This window comes from Vulpes lagopus, chromosome 21 (genome assembly GCF_018345385.1).
Source record: "Vulpes lagopus strain Blue_001 chromosome 21, ASM1834538v1, whole genome shotgun sequence".
NCBI classification, from domain to species: Eukaryota; Metazoa; Chordata; class Mammalia; order Carnivora; family Canidae; genus Vulpes; species Vulpes lagopus.
In genome coordinates this window covers 24,037,419-24,059,296 of record NC_054844.1, presented here as the reverse complement: position 1 = coordinate 24,059,296, position 21,878 = coordinate 24,037,419, and the positions used below count along the sequence as shown (strand labels likewise).

Here is a 21,878-nt window from a genome sequence, read left to right as displayed (position 1 = left end):
GGGCATCCAGCTCCTTGCTGACAAAACTGAGAGTCCAGACCATTTATAAGGCAATACATTCTAGAGAAACCCAGACGTTAAGTGCAAACAAATAAATCATGAAAAAAGTAGAATCAACTTCTAAATTCTCTGTATACCTCTGACCTACAAAATACAAAACTAGAAAGGAATTGGGATTATACTCTAAGGATGCAAGGGAAAACTCTAAAACTCAAATCCTAAGAAACAAGTCAAAAGAAAATGTGGGTGATTATGTAAGAATTAGAGCCTAGAAATATTAAGAACATAAATACTTCAGAGCAATAGTGCATCAAACTAATAATTTGTAAGGAGCAACCACATGACAAAAATACTCAAAGCTTTAAGCCTTCCTTGGCCTTGGAAAGTCATGAGATTTTTTTGGCTAAAAGAAGGAATGCTTTAGTGAGAGAAAGAAAAAGAATATCCAGACGTCTGGGTGGTTCCAATTTTTAAACAACTACTCTGCTACCTTAACTAAACGTTCAAATGATATCTAGTTATTTATGTAAGTCACATCAACAACTGGACGGTACTAAACATCCTTAGAACTCTCAATTTTCTACTAGTTTTCTCTACCTTCCTTTGAAGTGTGGCGCTGAGTTATCAACAGCTGCTGACTAATGTATTATCATATGACATGTAAAAATAATATGACATAGTAAGATTTTTTTTTTCAGTAATCCTGTGCTGATGAAAAAAAAGCATAATTACTTTAATGATGTACTCAGAAAAAGGATTATCTACAAAAGAAAATCATAAGGGTAACACTAATTAAAAGGTGTCTCAATTTATTACCATGAATTTTCCACAGAGCCCAAATGCATTAATTTTACCTGTTATCTGCAAAGGCTGTTTCATGTTATACATAACACACCAGAAAGGAAGAAAAACAGGAGAAAAGCCAGTCTGGCTTTTCTGTTATGAAAAGCAGATTGAACAGTGATAAAGAAGGCAATCAAGATACAAATACAAAACCAATATTATTATCTTACTCATTATAATAAGAACCACTTATTGAACACCTAACTAAATGAACCAGGCATGGAGTATGGACTAGTGAATAAACCAAGCATTATTTCTGCCCTGGAGGGCAAGAGAGAAACATTAAGTAGTTAAATAATATACAAACATTAAGAAGGAAAGATGTTTAATGTTATACTAACATTAAGAAGGAAAAATGATTGAGCTTTGAGGGAGAAAAATAAAGGAATTCTAAATTACATGATGATAAGGGTGATAAGAAATTTATAAAGAGAATATTTGAATTTTTACCCAAGGATGACAAATAGCTCAAGGACATTGTCCTAAAATAAACTAATAGCAAGAGCTAGAGCCCTGAAGTGAGTCTGCTGGAGAACTGGACAATGTGGTTGGCAAAGAATGAAGATGATGGGCAGTGGCCAAATCATGCAGGACCTTATTGAAGATTTCATATTTTATCTGGAGAAATAAATGTGTTTCCCAAAAGCTTTGAAGACTTTAAACATCAAGTGACTTTTTTTTTTTTTCTTTTTAGGTTGCTGGTTGGAAAAGGGACCAGAAGTGGTACAGAGTATGTGCAGAAGGCAACGGGAAAAGATAATAGAGGCTTCAAGCAGAATGTAAGCATAGTGGAGACTGAAAATCAGACAGATTTGAAAGAGATTTTTCCATAAAAGTAGATCAGGACTTTGTGACAAGCTGGTTGGGGGAGGGGGCGGTTTGGAAGAGGTGACAGAAGAGAAGAGAATTAAGGATAAACTCCAGCCTTCTGGCCTGAGCCACCTGCTGGATAGATGAGATGAAAATCAGAGAAGAAACTGGAGAGGTTGGGTAATCAAGAGCTCAGTTCTGGAGGAGTGTGAGATGATGCCATTTATTGGCTATGATGTACCAGGCACTATATTAGATATTCTACGTATCACAGCATCCCCTTTAGCAGCAGTATCCCCATCTTACAAAAAACAAACTGTAGATCATCATGTTGAAGTAGCATGCCGAACTCACTCAGTTCAAAGTGACAAAGTCACATTAGCCACCCAAGTCTGGTTGGCTGACTGTGGAGTAAGCATTCCTTCCACTATACACAGGTCTTGGAAACTGTATCTACATTTTGCATTTTGCAATCTATTTAGAGTTGGAGCAAGTTAGCACCCAAGGAGAGTAAACAGGTGATACATTATTTTTTTTAAATCCAAATTCTCAGATTTATGATGCATAATGTTTTCCTATTCCATTCCTATCCCCACTCCACTTGTATCAGCAACGTTTCGAACACCAGCAAGGTATCTACGACCTTAAGGTTTTACAATAAAGGAGCCAAGTCACTATGCCAGGAATGAGCCATAAGAGCAACAATACCCAGCAGCAAACACTGTTTCTACTCTCAAGCCATAGACACATCAACATAAGAGAGATCAATTGAGCAAGAAATTCTGAAAAACTGTTTCTCAAAAATGGCTAAGGCATTCAAGTCAAAAATTAATGCAAGCTACCCAGTACAGAAGACTGCAAGGGCCAAGTGCTGAGATTCCCATTAAAAAATCAAAACCTTCAAAGAACAGAATGTTAGGCAAAAAGAAATGATACCACAACTGTGTAGAATTTAATATATGCAATTCTCAAATATCTCAGCAAAATGCCAAATTCAGTAAATATGCACACTAAAAGCAACCTAAACATTCTCTCTTATTTTTAAAAGCTTTTCCCTGCAGCATGATGACACTTTAGCAAACTGAAATGCCTTTCCTATCCGCAGAGTCTCATGATTTTCTCCCTCTCTGGGCTGATGTCTCCCTCAGCTACTGAAGCCCAGAAATTAGGCTTGATTAATGGACCTAGAAAGAACTCAGTGCATTACTAACAATTGTGTCTATTATTGAAAGTTCCAGTTTGAGACTCTTGAAAGGGGAGAGAATGAGGAAAGGGGAGATTTTGGAAAGGTTTTATCACCTACATTACAAATTATATTTTGGTAGGGTCTGATCCTGCAACAGAATAATCAGATTACATTTAGTCTTCTTAAGGTGGGGTATGGTCATATGTAATTTTCATGGTTTGGGGACAGTCTGCCATGGAGATAAATAAAAAGTAGCATTAATATGTCCACTAAAAGATAAACACACAAACCACCCTCCAAAATGATAGTACTACTGTGTCCTTCGTCCTGATTCTTGCATCCACCTGGCACTCCTCCCTGCAGAGGTCTAGCTGGCATTCATTCCTGCCTCACCCAGGCAAAGGACAGGATGCTGAAAATCCATTTAGAAAGCTTCCCATTTTCTATTCCTTCATAACAGGATGGCCAACTCCTGGCAACTAAAAGATGAAAGACTCTAAAAAAAAAAAAAAAAAAACCAACAGAAAACAACTACCTGAGGCCTTCTACCATAATGAATGGTTAATCCAATCGGCAGGAAAGCAGAAATCTGGTCACATTTAAAGGTCCTTTCTGGTGACACGACAGATCTAATGAGAAACTGCTGAGCCACATCACACTGGAAAATCCGTAAATGTTCCTCCTCGCTGTTACCAGGATGGAAGAATTTTTCTTTTTTTTTTTTTTTTTTAAGGCTTTGATGTACTGACACGGCTAACCTGATGGGTCTATAACACAGCTATGTGCCCGGCATCTATCTGCCCTTCTAAATCCCTAAAGATCACGGGCAATACTGACCCGTAATTACATTCAACGCTTGCACTGCACAAGATGCCATTCGATGCTGAAAAAAAAGTAGTGGGTTAGCAACACCAGGCGGCTCTGTGATGCTGAAATAACAACGCAACACTCGACCACGAACCCAGGTGCTCGGCTTGGACGCTCCGGTGCCGCACAAGGACCCACATTCCAGGCTCACGTTCCTTCGGCTTGAAGCCCTATGAAGCCTCCTGCGATGCACCCTCGCAAAGTTTCTGGGCTGCAACACGGAACGCTGCAGACTCTCGCGGACGCCCCCTCCCCTGACGGGTTGGCGGCAAGGGGGAACACAGGGACCGAGGGTGGTGAAGCGTTCAAACAAAATTTGAAGACCTAAAATGCCAAAAACGTGTTTCCGGAGAGGAAAGTGAGCTGAAGCGTTCACCGAACCGCCGGCCGCCAAGCGAGCACCCGATTTCCATTTGGAGAGGGGGGAAAAAAAAATATATATATATATATATATATATATATATAAATAAATTAAAATATATATATATATATATATTAAAGGCTATACATTCCCCGGGCCAACCAAAGTGGCCTCCAAACTCCCCTGCCAAGGACACTGCGAGGAAGCGGAGACGCAGGGCGCGAGCCTGCACTTCTCGCTCAGAGGCGCGTGTGTGCGGCGGGGAGGACGCGCAGAGGCCGACGCGACGCCGCGGAAAAGGTGAAGCGGCCGGACCTGGGGGCCCGCGAGGAGCCCCAAGGTGGAGACCGAAGGCTGGCGGGGCGGGGAGCCGGGAGCCCCGAGGCTCCGGGAGGTGCAGGGAGGGGTCCCGGACGCTGCCCAGAAACCGCGGCGGCCGAGTAAAGTTAATACTTACTCAGTTTCGCAACTGCGCCGCCCCCGCAGGCCGCCCGGCGGGGCCGCCCGGCCGGGGCGCTGGGGACGCGGCGGCGGCCGAGGCTCGGCGGCCGCCCAACGCCCGTCCCGGCCGCGCCTCCCTCCGCCGCGCTCGGCCGGCCGCGCGCCCCGCGCTGGCGGGAGGCCCCGGCTGCCGGCGCGCCCTCTCCGCGCACCTCCGGGCCGGCGCTAGGTGAGCGCGGACGCCCGCGGGGTGGCTGCCGCCGGGTGCTGGCGCGCGGGCAGCGGCTGTGCCGCCCGCGGGGGCCGCCGCCGCCGCCGCCGCCGCGGCCGGTCAGGCGAGGCTCGGCGAGGAGCGGGGCGGCGGGCGCTGCGCCGGACGGCGGAGTCGGCGGCCGGCTCGTTCCCGCGGCCGGTGCCTCTGGGCTGGGGGCCGGGCTGGGGGCCGGGCTGGGGGCCGGGCTGGGGGCCGGGCTGGGGGCCGGGCCGGGCCGGGCTGGGCGGCTCCGCCCCTTCGCCGGGCCGCGGGCAGAGCGCGCGAGAGGAGCGGCGCGGGGGCGCCCCCCTCGGCCGGGCGCTCGGGTTACAGCCGCGGCTCCCCGGCTTCTCCGCCCGCGCCTCGCCGGTCCGCCGGCGCCCTGAGAGACATTGTAACGGAACTGGGACGCCAGCGCTGCATTGTGGGAGCTTTTAAAGCGGCGGGGGGGACGCGGCGCGGCCGAGCTCGCCCCGGCCGGCGCCCCCTGGCACGCGGCCCCTCCGCCGCTCGGCGCGCCCCACGGCCCGGGCCGCCGAGGCCTGTGGACCAGAAGTGCTGAGGTGACCGGAGCCTACTGACTCACAGGAGCAAAATCTTCCACAGCCCGGGGTGAGCCTTGTAAAACTGCCCTCTGCGGTCATCCCGGAGAGTAGGAGGCTTTTTCTGCAGACGCTTAATAAAGAAAAAAAAAAAAAAAAGAAAAAGAAAAAAAAAAAAAAAAAAAGCCTTTCCATCCCCCCAAGAACTGGGGTTTGAATTGCTTTTCATCTGGAGTGGCAGTGATTCAGCGACCCCCTCCTCAGCAGCAGGCAGTGACAGAGACAGGAGACGAAAAACACAGCGAATGAATCAGACGTGAGTAACCCAAGTTTAGAAAGAGCTGGGCTCGGATTCAGAAAACTGCCTCCCCCCCCCCCCCCATTAAATACAGCAAATAGTGGAGGAGGAAAACCAGTGCTTTCATTAGGAATTTCATTAGGAAACGCAGATACGTATGTGGGTCCCCACAACCCCACAAACGGTTCCACCGTTTCCTCCTCCTCCTCTTCTTCACAGCACGCAGTGACTCCAGCCACTGGACAAAATTCAGTCTTTGGGCCAGGCTTGTGCTCGCACATGCCCACAACTCAGCAACAGCTATTAATTTGGAGGGAGATGGAGTGAAGATAATGGGTGAGATACGGGGAAGCAAGCATTCCAATTATAAAATGCCCCTTTTAATTCTCCAGACTTTTTTTTTTTTTTTTTTAGATCAAAACAAGGGTATTAAATTTGAAGTACAACTTGTTACAGCTCATCTTACTGAGGGCCTGATTTGTTTTGTTTTGGGTTTGGGTTTGTAGGCCTTTTGTTTCTTCCTCTTGTGTTTTGACCTTTAGTTATTGCACAGCTCATTAGTTCCTTTAAGTTGGAGGTGAACTGAGGAGAGAGAAGGATACAGTAAGACTCGAATTTGGCGGATCAACGTTTTTGGAGGATTTGAGGGCAAGAAGAGTTCTCTAATGATTCAGATGCAAAACCTGAGGGAGTTTTAGTTAAGGTGATTCTGTAGAGCCTGGATCCTCTTCTCAGAGGACATTTCCAGCCTTAATGTTAACATTTCCTAAGCTCTCATTCCCCTGTCAACCTTTCACTCCGCTGAACAACATCAGTCACCCCGCCTAATTGCCAAATCTAATGGAAAAATTTAATCCCCATTTTGTCGTGCCCTTTGTGGCATTTGCCAATTTTGACCTCCCCTTCCTTCGTAGAACTCTCCTCCCTTTTTTGTTGATGCTGCTGCTTTTGTTGATGATCATCCCCCTTTTGTGGAGGTGAGTGATAGCTGGCAGGAGTGTGGCTCTTGTTAAACTGGGATTCAGGATCTTACCAAAGGACATATCCTTTAACTTTCTGAGGGGGCAGGGGGAGTAGAAGAACCTTAATCTAGTTTCTGTTGGTCACCAGCAAGGTCTTGACCTCAATTTTATCATCCATCCAGAGGTGAACAGAGTGGATTGACTCATGACAACCAACTTTCATGTGACTAGCATTTAAATCAGGATGAAACTTACTATGATGGTATAACCATGACCACTCTTTAGGATAAGCACTTGCTGGGATCCAGGTACTGGGTGAAGTACCCTCACCTCCAAACCAGAGTGTGTCTTACTGATGGCTGCCCAAGTCGGTGAATTTACCTCTGTCCAGTCCTGAATAAACTCAGAAAAATCTCTTCTCTACCTCAACCCCACATGGTTAATGCATTCTTTCTTCAGTGTGTAGAGCAATTTGTTTGAAGCTTTCTTAGCTATAATCACATCTCTGTTAAGCCTTCCTGAGATCACACCAAATGTCCTTGACAGGACTTGTAAACAACCCTTATTTCTGGTTTCTAATTATATTCCCAGAAAGTAACCTAACTAGAATCAGTGAGTATTCATGCACTTCAAGCCTTGTGACATAGATTAGATTTTTCAGGAAAAGTTTGAGAGGGCAGTTTTAGAAAAGAAGAGAATCCCAAGAGAGAGACTTGTGTGGAGAGCTGTGGGAATGAGGGGGTGGGGGAGAACAGCATCTAGAGATATATTACTATGTGTTAGAACTTTCCCATTGCTAACTATAAAAAAGTTACCACAAACTTGGTGGCTAAAACCAAGAATGTGTTATCTTACAGTTCTGGAAGTCAGAAATTCTAAAATCAAGGTGTGGGCTGTGTCCCATCTGGAGTCTGTAGGGGAGAATCCATTTCTTTGCTTTTACTAGCTTCTATGCTACCTGCTTTCCCTGGCTTGTAGCCTCTTCCTCTTTTTTAAGGCCAATAGCATACCATCTTCAAATGTCTCTCTCTTCCTGTGATCTCTGCTTCATGGTTAGGGCTATCTTTTTCTCTAAGGTAGGCAAAGAAAATAGGAACTGATGTAGATACATTTGTAGTTATCTATGTTACAAACTGAATTGCATTACTTGGGAGAGAAGACAGTGTTTTAATTACTAGTCAAATCATCATAGAGATAACTTACTTGACTGTAAGATGCTGAAATGGTGCACCATTAGTCCAGCGAAACCTATATCCCCCTGGTGACTCATGTAACTGAAACCCAAGCCATTAACACACTAAGAAAACCAGGTTCACATCCGCAGTTTCTGGGAGGTCAGTCCCTTTCTCTGGAAATCCCCCGCAACTCTTTTTTTATGGTGTCCAGTGGAGTCATATTGCCAAGTTTGAGAAATATGTGTCTGGACCAACATTTCCCAAATTGGTCCACCAGGGAACATCATCCTATAAGATGGGATGCTGGGAAGATGGTTGCTTCATGCTTGGATAAGGTCCATGGAACACAGTTATGACTACAGTTTAGGCTAGCCAAGAAGCTTATCAGTGGGTCAGATCCATCAAAGACAAAGTGTTGGGAAATCCTTTTATGAGGAAGTCTGAGGGAGAAACAAACATTTTCTCACCATAAACAGGTATGTGTTGCTGGCAGGAATAAATTATGAATTTATGACTATAAGTTTTAAGTTTCTTTATTACCTAGCCCTCCTATCTTTCCTTCTTTTTCTCTACTTCTTTCCCATTCTGTGCATCACCCACACTACTTACAGCTTCATTACCCTCAAATGGTAGCTCAGGATCACTTCTCATTCTCTTACCATGTTACCTTGAAATTGCTTATATACGTTTAGAGCCAATCCCTATCCTTTCCTAACCTTCCCTCCACCTGCTTTATAAAGCCAACATAAATATTGTACTTACACTGTATACCACATACCTGATACAGGGCCTGGATCAGACTGGGAACTCAATTAATATTAGTTGAAATAACAATAAAACGAATGAGTGTCAATAAATGGAATAAATTAATGCCCCTTTGTCATCTGTTATACTTGTCTTTGATCTTGTCTTTAATTAATAAACATTTTTTAAAAACAATAAACTATGTTATTGTGCTAGGATCTGAGATTACAGAAATTAATATGACGTAATCTCAGCTTTTTATGAGCTCATAGTTCATCTAAGAAAACATATGCTAAAAAAGAAAAGCAGATAATGGTAGTTGCCTATCCCATTTCCTTTCTTCAGAACCTTCTCTTTTAGTAACAGAAATCTGATTTTGTGCCCAATGGAAAATTTCATTTCACAACCTTCCTTGCAGATAGGAATTACTTAGTATAGGCCATGGTAGGTGGATGGGTGGTGTTGTCTGGGACTCCTTACTTGTGCATCTGGTGGTGAGGTACTAGCAGGACTGACCTAAGCCCTGTTGTTACCTGGAATATAGTTGTGATAGCTGGAGTCACAGTCACAATCTTGTGACCTAAAGACTACCCAGAAGCCTGAAGTCATATTCTAAAATTTGTATGGATGGGGTCACTTAGAGTTATTCAGCCTATCTTACCAAGCCTTCTTTTAATCACTGTTACTAATATTTGGAATGAAAAGGAAAAAAGTTCTCTCTTCGGTAGTTGTGTGTGGAAAGCAAGTAAAAATGGTATTCTTTCCCATTCCTAATGAATACCTTGTATGCATACTGAAATAAGATAAAGGTCTATAAATCTTGTGATTTGTTTGATCATCATAAAAGGGCTTTAAGAAACAAACAGTTCTCAGATCTGTAGCAATTTTTAGTGTCATGATAGTTTCTTCTTAAAAAAAAAAAAAAGTTTAGTTGCCAAGTCATAAACAACCCCTTAAAAGACCCTCCAGTAGTTTGATGGGGTAGGAGGGTGATGATCAGTCTATTTTGTTAAACAATGAAGTACAGTATGGAATGAAAATAAGCATTAACTATAAATGGGAACTACAACAGGCTCTACCAAAAGGAATACATGCAAATATATTCAGAAACGGGATTTAAAAGTCCTATTTAGGTAGAAGTTTTCTCAGACGATAATCCCATGAAAATGAAGAGTCTTGATTTTTTTTTTATTATTATGGACTAGAAAAATGGATTTAATCAGCTGAGATTAATTATAGGGGACTCTCTACAAGAGGCTATATTAGGATCAGTGTATTGGGGAAAAACAGTGAATGTGGTACCTGGTGTTATGAAGTTGCATTTTTGTAAATACATGAAGTAAAATCTGGTCTGCCTGGCATTCTTCCAACCTGAATGCTGTCCACCAATCTCCCTATACTTCTGAAATACTATAATTGAAGCTTATAGTGATGACCCTGAAGTGACTTCTGAATCATAGCAGATTCAAGATTAAATTATCTTTTGCTTTGCCTTCATATATTTAATTATATGTTTATTAATTGCACGCTAGAAATTTGATCTGTTTTATAACACTGCTAGATTAACCAGAACATGCTTATCAGGGACCAAATCATCCACAATAGCAGAATTTATAGTTCCTGGGAGGGAAAAAAAACTCAAAAAAAGTGATTAAAAATCTAAGATTTATATGATCATAGCAAGAATAATTATTATAAAATTATTTAGAATCATCCATCCATTTTTAATAGTTATAGCACATGAATTGGTTAACGATAAATGCTACATAGCTAATTTTAAAAATAAGTATATTAAGTCATGTTCTGTGGTAAGAAAAATGAATATGAATATATGTATGAATAAATAAGTCTTCATTTTGGCTTTGATAGAATGAAGTCTGTTAGTGTCTGCAAGAGAGCAGATATTAAGTATAGGCCTAGGAATATTAGAAATCAAGTTGGGTTGTATGTCCAAATTTGCTGTAAGGTCCTGTTAAGTTGATTCTTGTTTCATTTTTGGTTTCTCTAGAGATGTATTACTCTGGTGACAATAAAGGACCTCTAATAAATATATGGAATGAACATGTGTCTGAGGTAGAGTTCCCTGGAAGTAGTCTGAGACAGGGATTCTGGTATAAGTGACATTGGGAGCATGCCTCAGAAGAAGGGGAGGGGAGGTTGCATAGTTCAGTGGGGAATAAAGCTAAGTAAGGACATGGTCTCAGCGGGAGACCAGCTCCAGCCTGATTCTGTGGGGAATTCTAAAGCAGGAATTGCATCACAGTTGGTCAAGGAGGCTGGCCTTTTGCATCCCCATTATCATTCACTCATTGGCACAGGATTGGTGGTAACCCCCAAGGCAAGGCACTTTCTGTTCCCCCAGAGGCAAAGGTAATCTCCGAGAGGAGGGTGGCTGCAGTTTGCAGCCAGCACTGAGCAGCTAGGGATGCAGGTACCAGGCCAAGAAGGGGATATGGGCAGGATACCAGCAATATCCACTGCACATGATATATGGGTTAGAGACCCAGAACAACCCTAATGGTCCTATAGCAACTGAAGCATACTAAAAGCTTTACAGAGATCAAGCAACATGTATGAACTTGTTTCTAAAGGAAAAACTTACGGAGTACAACTAGAGATGTAAAGAACATATCCCCTTTTCTGGCATGTGCTCTTCTCTCACCTACCCTTTGTGCCAAGCAGTGGTAGCTGGAGGTGGCTTCAGGAACTGAGGCAAGGTGCCCAGCAGGGAAGGAACTGAGTATGTTAGGAAAATTTAGGATCGATCCAGAGAGGCTGGAATGGTACTAAGGGACTCTTGGTTAAGGCTTATATCTGAAGCCAACTTGCCAATCTCCCCCTTTCTTTTCTTCCATTGGTCCTAGAAACATACTTGCCTGCTTATCTTTCCTGTGTCAATCCCATTGCTGCTCACCAGGATTTCTGTCTCCCTTGACCTCCTCCAGAGCCCTCCTTATCTTTCTTCAAACTGTTTTTCAACCATTCCTTATATAACAAACATTCAGCTTCAGCTTCTCTGACCTTTTTTTAAAGATTTTATTTATTTATTTGTGAGAGACACAGAGAGAGGCAGAGACATAGGCAGAGGGAGAAGCAGGCTCCCTGTGGGGAACCTGATGTGGGACTTGATCCCAGGACCCTTGGACCACGACCTGAGCCAAAGGCAGACACTCAACCACTGAGTCACTCAGGTGCCCCTTCTCTGACATTTTTTTTAGAGTTTGACAGCTAAATAGGATGGTGGGTGTGGGGAGAAGGAATAGAGTAAAAATTCTTCACATGCTCTTCCCTTTGCTAGATTTAGCTCAATAATCCAAGCCCAACATGGGTGCTATGGGTGGGTCTTTGGGAAAAACAGGTCATGTAGTTGATTCACTTGCATTTCATGGGAGCACCCAGAGGCTGCCCTGGGAGGTTCTTAGTGAAGGCTCTGGGATGCAGAGTAAAGAAGGTAGATAACTCTAGAGGATATAGGAGTGGGCAGGTGTTACAGGATCAGGGACAAGGCAGTGCATACTGTTCCTTTGGCAAACTCAAGAATTTTCCTTCTCTTCCCTCTCCTGGCCCTTTATCCCCAGACCTCCTGTTGAAGATACATAAAGACTAAAGGAAGAAAAGTTGACAACTGAGAATAGGCCAGTTGGGGACAGGAGTGGCAAGATACTGGCTATATATAGGCTCTGATGGAAGAGAGGAAAACCATAATTTTTTTTTTTTTCTAAACTGGGTATAAGGCTTCCTTATACCCTGAAGCTGGGTAGAAATAAACAACTCCAAGAACTACTGATATTGAAATTGTAAATAGTACTGCTTTGGCTTGAATCAGAACAATATTCCCTAATATTGTACTCAATAAACAGTGGGTGGTGTGTGGCCTCTGGCAGTACAGTCCATGTGAGTGCTATATGGCATAGTGGAAGGTAGGGGGTAGGTGGGCCTGGTTAAGACATTGATGGTATCCTCATCCTATGCCAAACATTTTCAAAGAGAGACCCTTTCCTTCCCTCTGGAGATCCCAGTCTTTCTGACCTGTGTGGGAGGTAAGTCAACCCATTTAAATGAAAGAACTTTAAAAGAACTCTAAGGTCCTTTTCTCAGAGATTTTGGAAAGATACCAAGACAGATCTTGGTTCAAGTCCTGACTCTGCTTACTACCTGGGTGACCATGGGCACATTATTCAAGCTCTCAGATGTTAGTTTTCTTATCTCAAAACAAATAAGAGGTGGGAGAGGAGAGGATAATAGTAGTGTCACAAAAAGAGTTATTATGATTAATTAGAATAATGTGTGTACACCATTCAGCACAGTACCTGGTCACGTAAGTGTTGTTATTATCTGCAGGCTCTTAGGTGAGAAGGTACTTCCAGCAAAGCCAGTAATTATAATTTTCTGTCTCAGTATACTCTGTGCCAGGCATTGTCCTAAATGCTTCTCATACATTAACTTTTTAAATACAACAACTTTATCAGGTAGGTACTATTATTTGACCCATTTCATAGATTAGGAAGTCAAAGCAGAGAGAGATTAAGTACATTACCCAAGATTCCATTATTAGATAGTAGTAGAGCTAGGACTCAAATCCAGGAAGTAAAAAAAAAAAAAAAATCCAGGAAGTGGGGCTCCCAAATCTGTAGTCTTTACCAGTACAGTATGTAGTTAAAGAGTAGGGCAAGAATCAAAAAGGCTGAGAGAATAGAGCATAGAAGTGGCACAAGTTTAAAGTGAAAAGATCACAATGGAATCACAAATTAAGGTCTGGGTTAAGCAGGTTCCTTTCACCTGTGATGAAGGTGCTGGGTGGGGAGTGAGGAGTGGGCAGGCCCAGCAGCATCAAAGACTCATTATAAACTGTTCACATAGTAAAATAAATTAATCTATTTTAGAAGGATGGATAAGTTTTCAGGTCAGTATATAAGCAAATTGGGAAAGTAGCTCACAGTTAACTATGTGCATTTTATTTCTTTTATTTTTTTTTAAGATTTTATTTATTCATGAGAGACACAGAGAGAGAGGCAGAGACATAAACAGAGGGAGAAGTAGGCTCCCTGCGGAGAGCCTGATATGGGACTCCATCGGAAGACCCCGGGTTTGTGACCTGAGCCCATGGCACACACTGAGCCACCCAAGTGTCCCACTATGTGCATTTTAAAGGACATTCTTGGGCAGCCCAGGTGGCTCAGTGGTTTAGCACCACCTTCGGCCCAGGTGTGATCCTGGAGACCTGGGATTGAGTCCCACGTCGGGCTCCCTGCATGGAGCCTGCTTCTCCCTCTGCCTGTGTCTCTGCCTCTGTGTGTGTGTGTGTGTGTGTCTTTCATGAATAAATAAATAAAATCTTAAAAAAAAAAAAATAAAGGACATTCCTGGTTGTATGTGTCTTTTCCTGGGTAAAGGACCATTCTAGGAAATGGCCCAGTGAGTGCTACTTCTACTGCTTAAGTCGGCTCTGTGACCCTGGGCAAGTCCCTTGGCTTTTCTCGACCTCTGTAAGATGGAGGTATGACCTGCCAGTGGTTTTTTTGAATTCCAGCATTGATGGACAGATCTGGCTGCCTAGTGGGAGTCCCCTTTCCCTCTTCTGTACCCCCATGTGTCCCCCCCATGTGTATTTGTTGCAAGAGGGCTGCATTTCCAGCTGGGACCTCATTGTTCTTATATCAAGGGCTTACAAAATTACCTCCAGTGTCACATGTAGATCTAACATTCTGAATCTATGAATCATAAATAATTGAAACCATTGAAAGAAAGGAGACTAGGCTTGCTCCCGCTTCTAGTAATGACCTAAATAGCAATTCAAAATCCAACTAAAAAATCCAGAAAAAAAAATCTTAGGCTTTAAAATAGATTTGCACCGGGAACATAATACCAAGTAAATGTAATTCTATTATGTATTTCTTACTTTATTCTGTGACTTCACTCTTAGCATTCAATTTATATATAAATTTGTGAGCATTAGTTTTCTAAAAAGTCATTCTGTGAATCAGTAGAGCTTTATAACAAACGAACAAGGAGTGGATACTCTAAGAAGAAATAGCCTCATGTTACTTGTTGCCCTCAAAACTGGGAAGTCTATGTACTAATAGGGGTCATGACAACATGTCAAACTGAAGAAAAACTGCACAATACTCCAGTGATTCTAGACGGAAATAGATAATCAATTCAGCTTTCGGTTAGTTTCGGAAAGTAAATCAAGAAAAGGAAATCTTTTTCCTTTCCTCAGGGCAGAGGCATTTTTTGTTTTTGTGTTTCAATTTTAGCACCTTATGTTCCCTAAGGAAGTGTTGCTTAAAACAAAAACTATGTCCTAGAACCCAAATGTCAGAAATTAATCAAACAGGGAATAGCATGCCAGTCTTCCTTCTCTTGTAATAAAAGAGTAATCATGATTGTACCGTGAGGGTCTTTGTAGATAAAGGTTCCTAGTCCTGCCTGGTCATTTTATAAAGGAGCAAATGAGGGGGTTATTAGGAAAAAAAAAAATCAAAGTAAAAAAAGCAAAACAAGCAAGATGACATGGGAGTGAAAATTCCAGACCTTGGCAATCAACACCCATGACTGGGTGCTGTGTAGAAAAAGGAAACCAATGGAGACCTGATGGCATAGTCATTAAAGGCAGGCGATTTTAATTACTGTCTTTCTAGAAGGCTGAAGTTGGAAAGGAAGTGGTGATTTGGAGGAAGAACTATTTTGTACATAACTATTTTACTGTGAGAGCTCAAGGACATCCTTAGGATATCTTTTAGAGAGACAGTGCAGAATTCACATGAATGATTAAAATTCAAATTTCTAAGATTGAGACTATAGTAGACTATAGATAGATGATTCCCTAATTTAATATAGGCAGGAAAGTAGTGCATTGGGAAGTAACAGGCTTGGAAGAGGTTTGAAAGGCTTCATGTACTGGGTTATGATCTTCCTAGGGCATGGGCAGCATCTTGGAGTTCTTTTCTCTACTTTCAAACCTACTCTCCACCAGCCAGTTCAGTAGTTACTACATCTGTAAGAGGCACCTGAGTGGGTCTTTGTTAGTTAAATTAATACACTTTTCAGAGCTGACTTCAGAGACTTGAGCCTGAGTGAGGACAGTTATAAAAAAGGATAGAATATTTGAGAATGAAATATATTTAAGTCTTTAATGCTGTTTGTCAGTTTTAACTCTTCTTTCTCCTCCTAACCCCACTCTTGAAGGCAAGAGAGCACTGTAGATGGCACCAGGCAAACTGACAAGTGTGTGGATTAGCATTAGCGACAGTATGGTGGTACTGATTGGGGGCAATTTACTTAATTTGTTTGGGTCTCAGTTTCTGCATGTGTAAAAAGGGATGACAATAATTAATAGTTACCAATAGAGTAGTTGAATTGTGTGTGACCTAGAATAGGCTGCAGTTCAAGTTTATAATTATCCTTAATTTTTCTACTAAATCCAGAAGTTTTGGGTTGGAGACCTGATCATTCAGTGAGATGCTCCCTCCTGAATGATGTCTTATGTTAGGACAATGACTCAGGTTGGAGACCAGAAACCCAGCCTCTCAAGACCAGAGAAGAGGGAACTCGATGGCCTGGTAGTGATTCAGAAATGAGAACCAGTAGAGCTGCAGTTCTTAGCTCCCAGGTGGGTATTAGAAAGAAAAGTTTGGTTTTGGTCCATCCTACTGATAAATATACTCACTCAGAACTTATTACTCCAAATGAAAATACTGGAAAACCAGGCCTCTGAAATGTCATTGCTTTTATTTTTAAAAATCAGTCTTTTATTTGAAATCTGAGCCTGGACTTGACATTATTGTTTTGAATGAGAGTTCTGTGTGGCAAGGCAGGGGCTGAGCGGGAGAAGGCTTTTCTTGGTGTTGACTGTGAATGCCTGTTTGTTGCTTTGTAAAGTTGGCTTTGGGTAGTCAGGTTGTATAGGAAAATCTTCTTAAGAGTCACATGGCAGCTTTTCAAAAACTCTTTAGAGCTGGGCACAGAACTTCACAGTCTCACCCCCATCCAAACAGCCTCCAGCAGGAGGAAGCAGAGCAGCTGTGAGATATCTGTTCAGGGCAGTATTGCATAGGCATGAAGCAGTATGCTCCATCTTCAAGTAATTCAAGACTGCCAATAAAATTCCCTGTCATGGCACAACTGAAGCTGAAAAAATTTGAATTACAGCCTGTCGAGCTGGAAGGGATTTTAGAGCTCATCTCATCCAATCCCTTCAATTTCCAGTTGAGGAATCAAATCCAGAGATGTCTAGGGACCTGCTCAAGATAATGCAGCTAATTAGGCTCAAAGTTAAGACTCCAGACAGAATACAAACAAACATTTGTATTGAAACCTCACATCATTTCTATCCCTTGTTTCATCAACTTTTATCTGTAAAATAGTTAACACAGCAGCAAGCTGGAATAAGAGAAATTTGTGAGCGAAATTGTGCCAACATGCTTAGAATTGTATCAGTATTCTCTGAAACTACAAAAAAAAAAACATTTGATTAAATAGTTTGCGACCAATTTGAGGATTTGTTTATTTTCAAAGGGTGCTTTCATTTGCAGAAGTTAAAGAAATCTTTGTTCCGTGTTCAGGCTTTAAAGGCTGGGCTCTTGATGCCCATGGTGATGTTCATTGTTGTTGGTGCCACGGTTAGACCAAATACTGCTTCAAAAGCAATTTGAGGCTTGGGCTTTTTTAGAGGAGCCCAATGTCATGTCTTTCTGATTATAGTACGTGCAGTTGTCAAGTGAGAGAAACCAGTATCTCTTGGTGAATTCTGCAATCAATGGGCTGTAAGCAGTCAGGCTCACAGAGAACAGCCCTCTGCTGCATTTAAGATACAGAACCTACCCCTAGATCAGGCTGCCTGAAATTGCCTTTTTACTTAAGATCCAGCATCTTCAGAAGTCATGTTATAAGTAGTAGGGGGACTATTAAGCTGTACTGGAATAGAACAGCTAGAAAAAAAAAAACAAAAAACAAAATAAACGTGTACTTGAAAGGTAGAAGGAGGCTTACACTGGGTATATTTGTAGGAGCCCTGTTCAGATGTGTCTTTTCTGTCATGAGATTCTTCTGATCTGCATTTGGATAGGTTTTCATTTTCTTAATTTTAAATCACAAACCTTGCTTGCGCCAATTAAAGAGAAATGAAACAGAAGTCAGTTACTCCCTAAATTCCTCTCAGCCTATGAACATTCCTTCTTTATGCATAGTAGCTTGTATGCTGCCTCTCTGAGCCTGAGACCTTCTAGGCACTAAGTAAATTCCTGGTGGTTGGACCAGAGAAAACCCAATCCCAAATTGTTTTCATCCTTCCCCCTAGGAGATCCTGCACATGTCAGTCTTCAGATCCTCTTCCCACCCTCAACTTGGTCTTTCCCTCTACCTATCTCTTTCCTGGTGTATATTTGTAGATGTAGAGACAAGACCACATGAGACTTTTCCTGCCTTCCCTTCTGCCTCCCAGCTCTTACCTGATTATTTTACAGAACACTCTCCTCCTACTAAACCTGTGTTTAGTATTTTATCTCTCCCATCTTGTTCTAAAAATCCACATGTAATGCATAGCTGATAAGCACATTCATTTTGCATGTGATAAACCTTGAAGGAGGAAAAACCTAAAGAGCCACTGTTGGAATACTTTTGAAAGTTCACTTTGACTTTACATGAAAGTATTCATTTTCCATTTCCCAGTCTCCATCATATCCTTCTCTACTTAACCTTAATTTCCATATTAAAAATATTTTAAAAAATTATTTCTAACTAATAGTTCCATTTTGAGTGCTACAGGACAGTATTGTCTTCCGCTACTTTTCATTGCAGATATACCACAGGAGGTAAATGAGCCCTTTTGAAATAATTTTGGAACCTGGCCATTTTTAGAGCATTGTTTCTATGAGAAAATGCATTCCCAGCTTTTAGAACATGATTTATTTTAAGTTGGGTATTTCCTCTGTGTGTTTGATAACAAAAATCTTTTTGATGTGGTAACATAAAATGAAAGAGACCTGCCTTGGTTTTCACCTTGTTGAATATTCTCATAATAGAAAAAAAATAAGGTGTTTGCTATATTCTTTTTGTGTTTGTATAACATTCTGGAGACCTTGCAGTGTACGTTATTGGTATTTTATAATTTTTCACAATTGGTATATGGAGACTGCAGTTGCCTGCTGCTTCTGTTCTTCCCTTCTTCCTGGTACACGGAGAGGCTATATTTCCCAGTCTCTCTTGTAGCTGTGTAGCTGCGCTACTGGATACTTGTCAATGGAATATGAGTACAAGTGATTTAAGGAACTTACTTTATCTGCTTGAGACGATATCCCTGGCTGGAGCCTCCCGCACTTTCCCCTGTCTAGCCAGCTGGAATGGTGACAACCAGAGCAGCCCTGCATGCCAACTGTTGATGGCTGAGCTGCTGCCAGCCTGGGTCTCCCAACAACTGACTGGATCAGAGTTGCCCACCAAGCTGGAATGCTTGTCTTGCACTGTGAACTGGGAGACAAATAAACTTCATTGTTCTTTGAACCACTGAATTTGGGGGTTTTCTTTCTTTTAGTAGCTTTAGCCTACTCTATAATACTACTACAGAAATTATTTTGCAAGATGTCTGTTGTAAAGTATTTTACCTCAATATAGAGAATATTCTTTTTTTTCCTTTTTTTTTTTTTTTAGCCAGCAAAACACATCTTTATTGACCATTGAAATGTCTCTAATGAGAAAAGCTGTCATCCAAAATAGAATGAGCTTGGGCATTATTGCTACCTGGAACAGGGGCACCTGTGCCACTATCCAAAATGAATGTTCATGTTCATGAGTCTGCTGATGTATCAACTTTATTAAATCACATGGGGGACACAGGTGAATGCCCTGAGTGATCCAACCTCTCACCTAAGGGACTTTATAAATCAGTGGTTGAGATTATGGGACTCTTAGTAGAAAAAACTGTCCCTTATTTTGGGAATGATAATGTGAACCTTGGTTATTTTCTTGCATGTACCTGCTGTGGCACTCATCTCTAATGCTGCCCGAAAACCAATATTGAGAATATTCTAACTATATAAGCAAAAATTAATTTCCTTCAGAAAACAGAGCTCTAGATGTTTTCAGTTGTTTTCCTTTGATTCTGATAAGGAGTTTCTGTATACATTAAGAAATTAATAAAGCTAACTTAATCTTCCATTCAGACATAAAAATCTGTTTACCAAAGGCAGATATATTTTCCAAAGAATAGTTATTTGAAAGGGGTAATATGTTCTGGCCTTCATTATATCTATTAAAGGAAAATAAGTAAAAGAATACCCATTTCAGAAGCACATTTCTTTGATATAGTATCCTGTGATAATCTCATTTTAATTAGGGCCAAATTCTGCTTATGATCAAATGTACTCCAAAGAAACAAGATTCTTCAGGAGTCACCCTATAATACAATAATGAATAAAAGCATAAGGCAAGGTTAACATTCTTGAATTTCCAAAAAAATGTTTAAATTGGACTGAGGGCAGAATCACTAATACCTGTTCGTGGTTTGCTTTTTTATACCCCCAATTGGTTTTCTACCTAATGGTGCTTTGCTGAGTGTGTGTGTGTGTGTGTGTGTGTGTGCATTTGTTGGTTTGCTGTTTTCCTCACAAAGCAAAATAGTAATTATAACTTAGGTTTTTTTGTAAAGTTCTTCCTCCAGAATAGATACTAACAAAATAATAGGAAATATGAAAGTTAAAATAAATAGTGCCAAATTGGCCTATGGCTAAAAAACAAAATGTAGTCTCTGAATGATGTAAGGGTGAATTCATTTCTCTCAATCCTAAAATTGAATAGGTAGGAAAGGAAATTACAGAAGAATCTATGTTCTCATAAAACTCAAAAACTGAGTGACTATTACAACATTCTTAGTAGAACTCAGAACCCCAAATGAGTTCTGAGAAAATACATGGAAGAGAATAAAATAGGCATTAACTATAGGAGCATCATCCATTCTCTCTTTCTGATAGCAAATACATTTTTTTTTAAATACAAAACTGAGCTTTAACTCTCTCTGCCGGTATCAAAATTATGATAGTTGTTATCTAGATCTTCCTTACACTTACAACATTTTCTACTTCAACCTTAACACTGGCATCTGTGGAACTTCACTTTAGTAAACATTGTTACCTCTCTTCCAGCAGTTCCTGGCTGCCTAAGCTGGGTAGAAGCATCATAATGAGCCATCAGACTGACAGAAAAAGAACATGCTTATGGGGTGTGGGGTACAGTATAGTATGGATTATAGATCTGAAAAGAATTTTGATAAGTTTTCTCTTTCTTTCTGTATTGAAAGATATAAACCACACATTATAGGCAATTGACTACTGTGTGACAATTTATATAGAGGCTTGGTCCAAAAAATCTGGAGAATTGAGTTCTAATGGTGGTGTTAGTACTACTTTATGACAATCCAACCTGGGCCTCAACTTCCTTTTCTGAAATAAGAATGCTGTATCCATATTTGTTTTCCCCAAGCCCACTCTAAAGGAAGTCTGTACCTGCAGGATATTGCACAGCATTAAAACTCTTAAAGGATGTCTTTATTTTTATTTTAAAATAAGAAACACTATCACAATGGGAAAGAGTAGTAAATGCCTGGGAAACGTGTGGCAGTGGAATGCCTCTAAAACAGGAGTCAACAGAATACAGCCAGAGGGCCAAATCCATCCTGCTACCTGTCTTTTTAAGAGCTAAGAATGACTTTTCCATTTTTAATTTGTTTAAATCCAAAGAAGACTGACATTTTGTAATACATTAAAATTATATGAAATTTATCAGTGTCTATAAATAAAGTTTTATTGAAATAGTCACATTCATTTATGTGTTGTAGCTGATTTCATACTACAACAGCAGAGTTTAGTAGTCATAACAGAGACAATATGGCCTGCAGAGGCTGACATATTTACTATCTATCCCTTGTGGAAACAGTTTTACCAACCCTTTCTCTAAAAGATCCAAGGTAGAAATGTCCAGTGGCAGTTGGAATTTAGATTTTGGAATGATCTACAAGAAGCAATAGTTTAAAATTTGGGAGTTGATGAAATCAGGGAAGAAATTAAAGGGGTCTAGAGAATGAATCTGGTGGAAGATCATTTTTGACAAGTTGGGAGAGGAAGGAATTGGAATTGGAATCCTTGAAGGAAGCAAGGAAGGCACAGTTAGTATGTGGTATGTCTCCAGCCAAGCAATGGAGTGAGCGCAAGATTAGTTGGTAAGAACAGACATGTTAGAAAGAATAAGATAAAGTGAATAATAAAACAGTTCATTGAATTTGCTGATTAGAAGTCATTGGTGACCTCTGAGAAAGAAGTTTTCAGGAGGTCCAGGAGCAAACAGATTTACCCTGGAAAGGAAACCAAGAAGATAACAATCTGAAGAGATTGTAAAACCCAGAGAA

At 41.2% G+C, this 21,878-nt stretch overlaps 2 protein-coding genes across 12 annotated transcripts in view; one reads left to right on the top strand and one right to left on the bottom strand.

Moving 5' to 3' along the window:
* Window positions 1-4,662, bottom strand: part of RASSF8 (Ras association domain family member 8) — a 117,873-nt gene extending 113,211 nt beyond the window's left edge. For 3 of the 4 annotated variants that reach the window (XM_041735901.1, XM_041735900.1, XM_041735899.1), the window contains exon 1: window positions 4,525-4,662. The gene's annotated coding sequence lies outside the window, so the exon portion shown is untranslated. The remainder of the gene's footprint in view (window positions 1-4,524) is intronic. The other variant, XM_041735902.1, reaches the window with a different exon arrangement.
* Window positions 4,663-5,061: 399 nt separating this feature from the next.
* Window positions 5,062-21,878, top strand: part of LMNTD1 (lamin tail domain containing 1) — a 443,243-nt gene continuing 426,426 nt past the window's right edge. For 6 of the 8 annotated variants that reach the window (XM_041736422.1, XM_041736418.1, XM_041736417.1 and 3 more), the window contains exon 1: window positions 5,062-5,619. The gene's annotated coding sequence lies outside the window, so the exon portion shown is untranslated. The remainder of the gene's footprint in view (window positions 5,620-21,878) is intronic. The other 2 variants (XM_041736415.1, XM_041736424.1) reach the window with 1 other exon arrangement.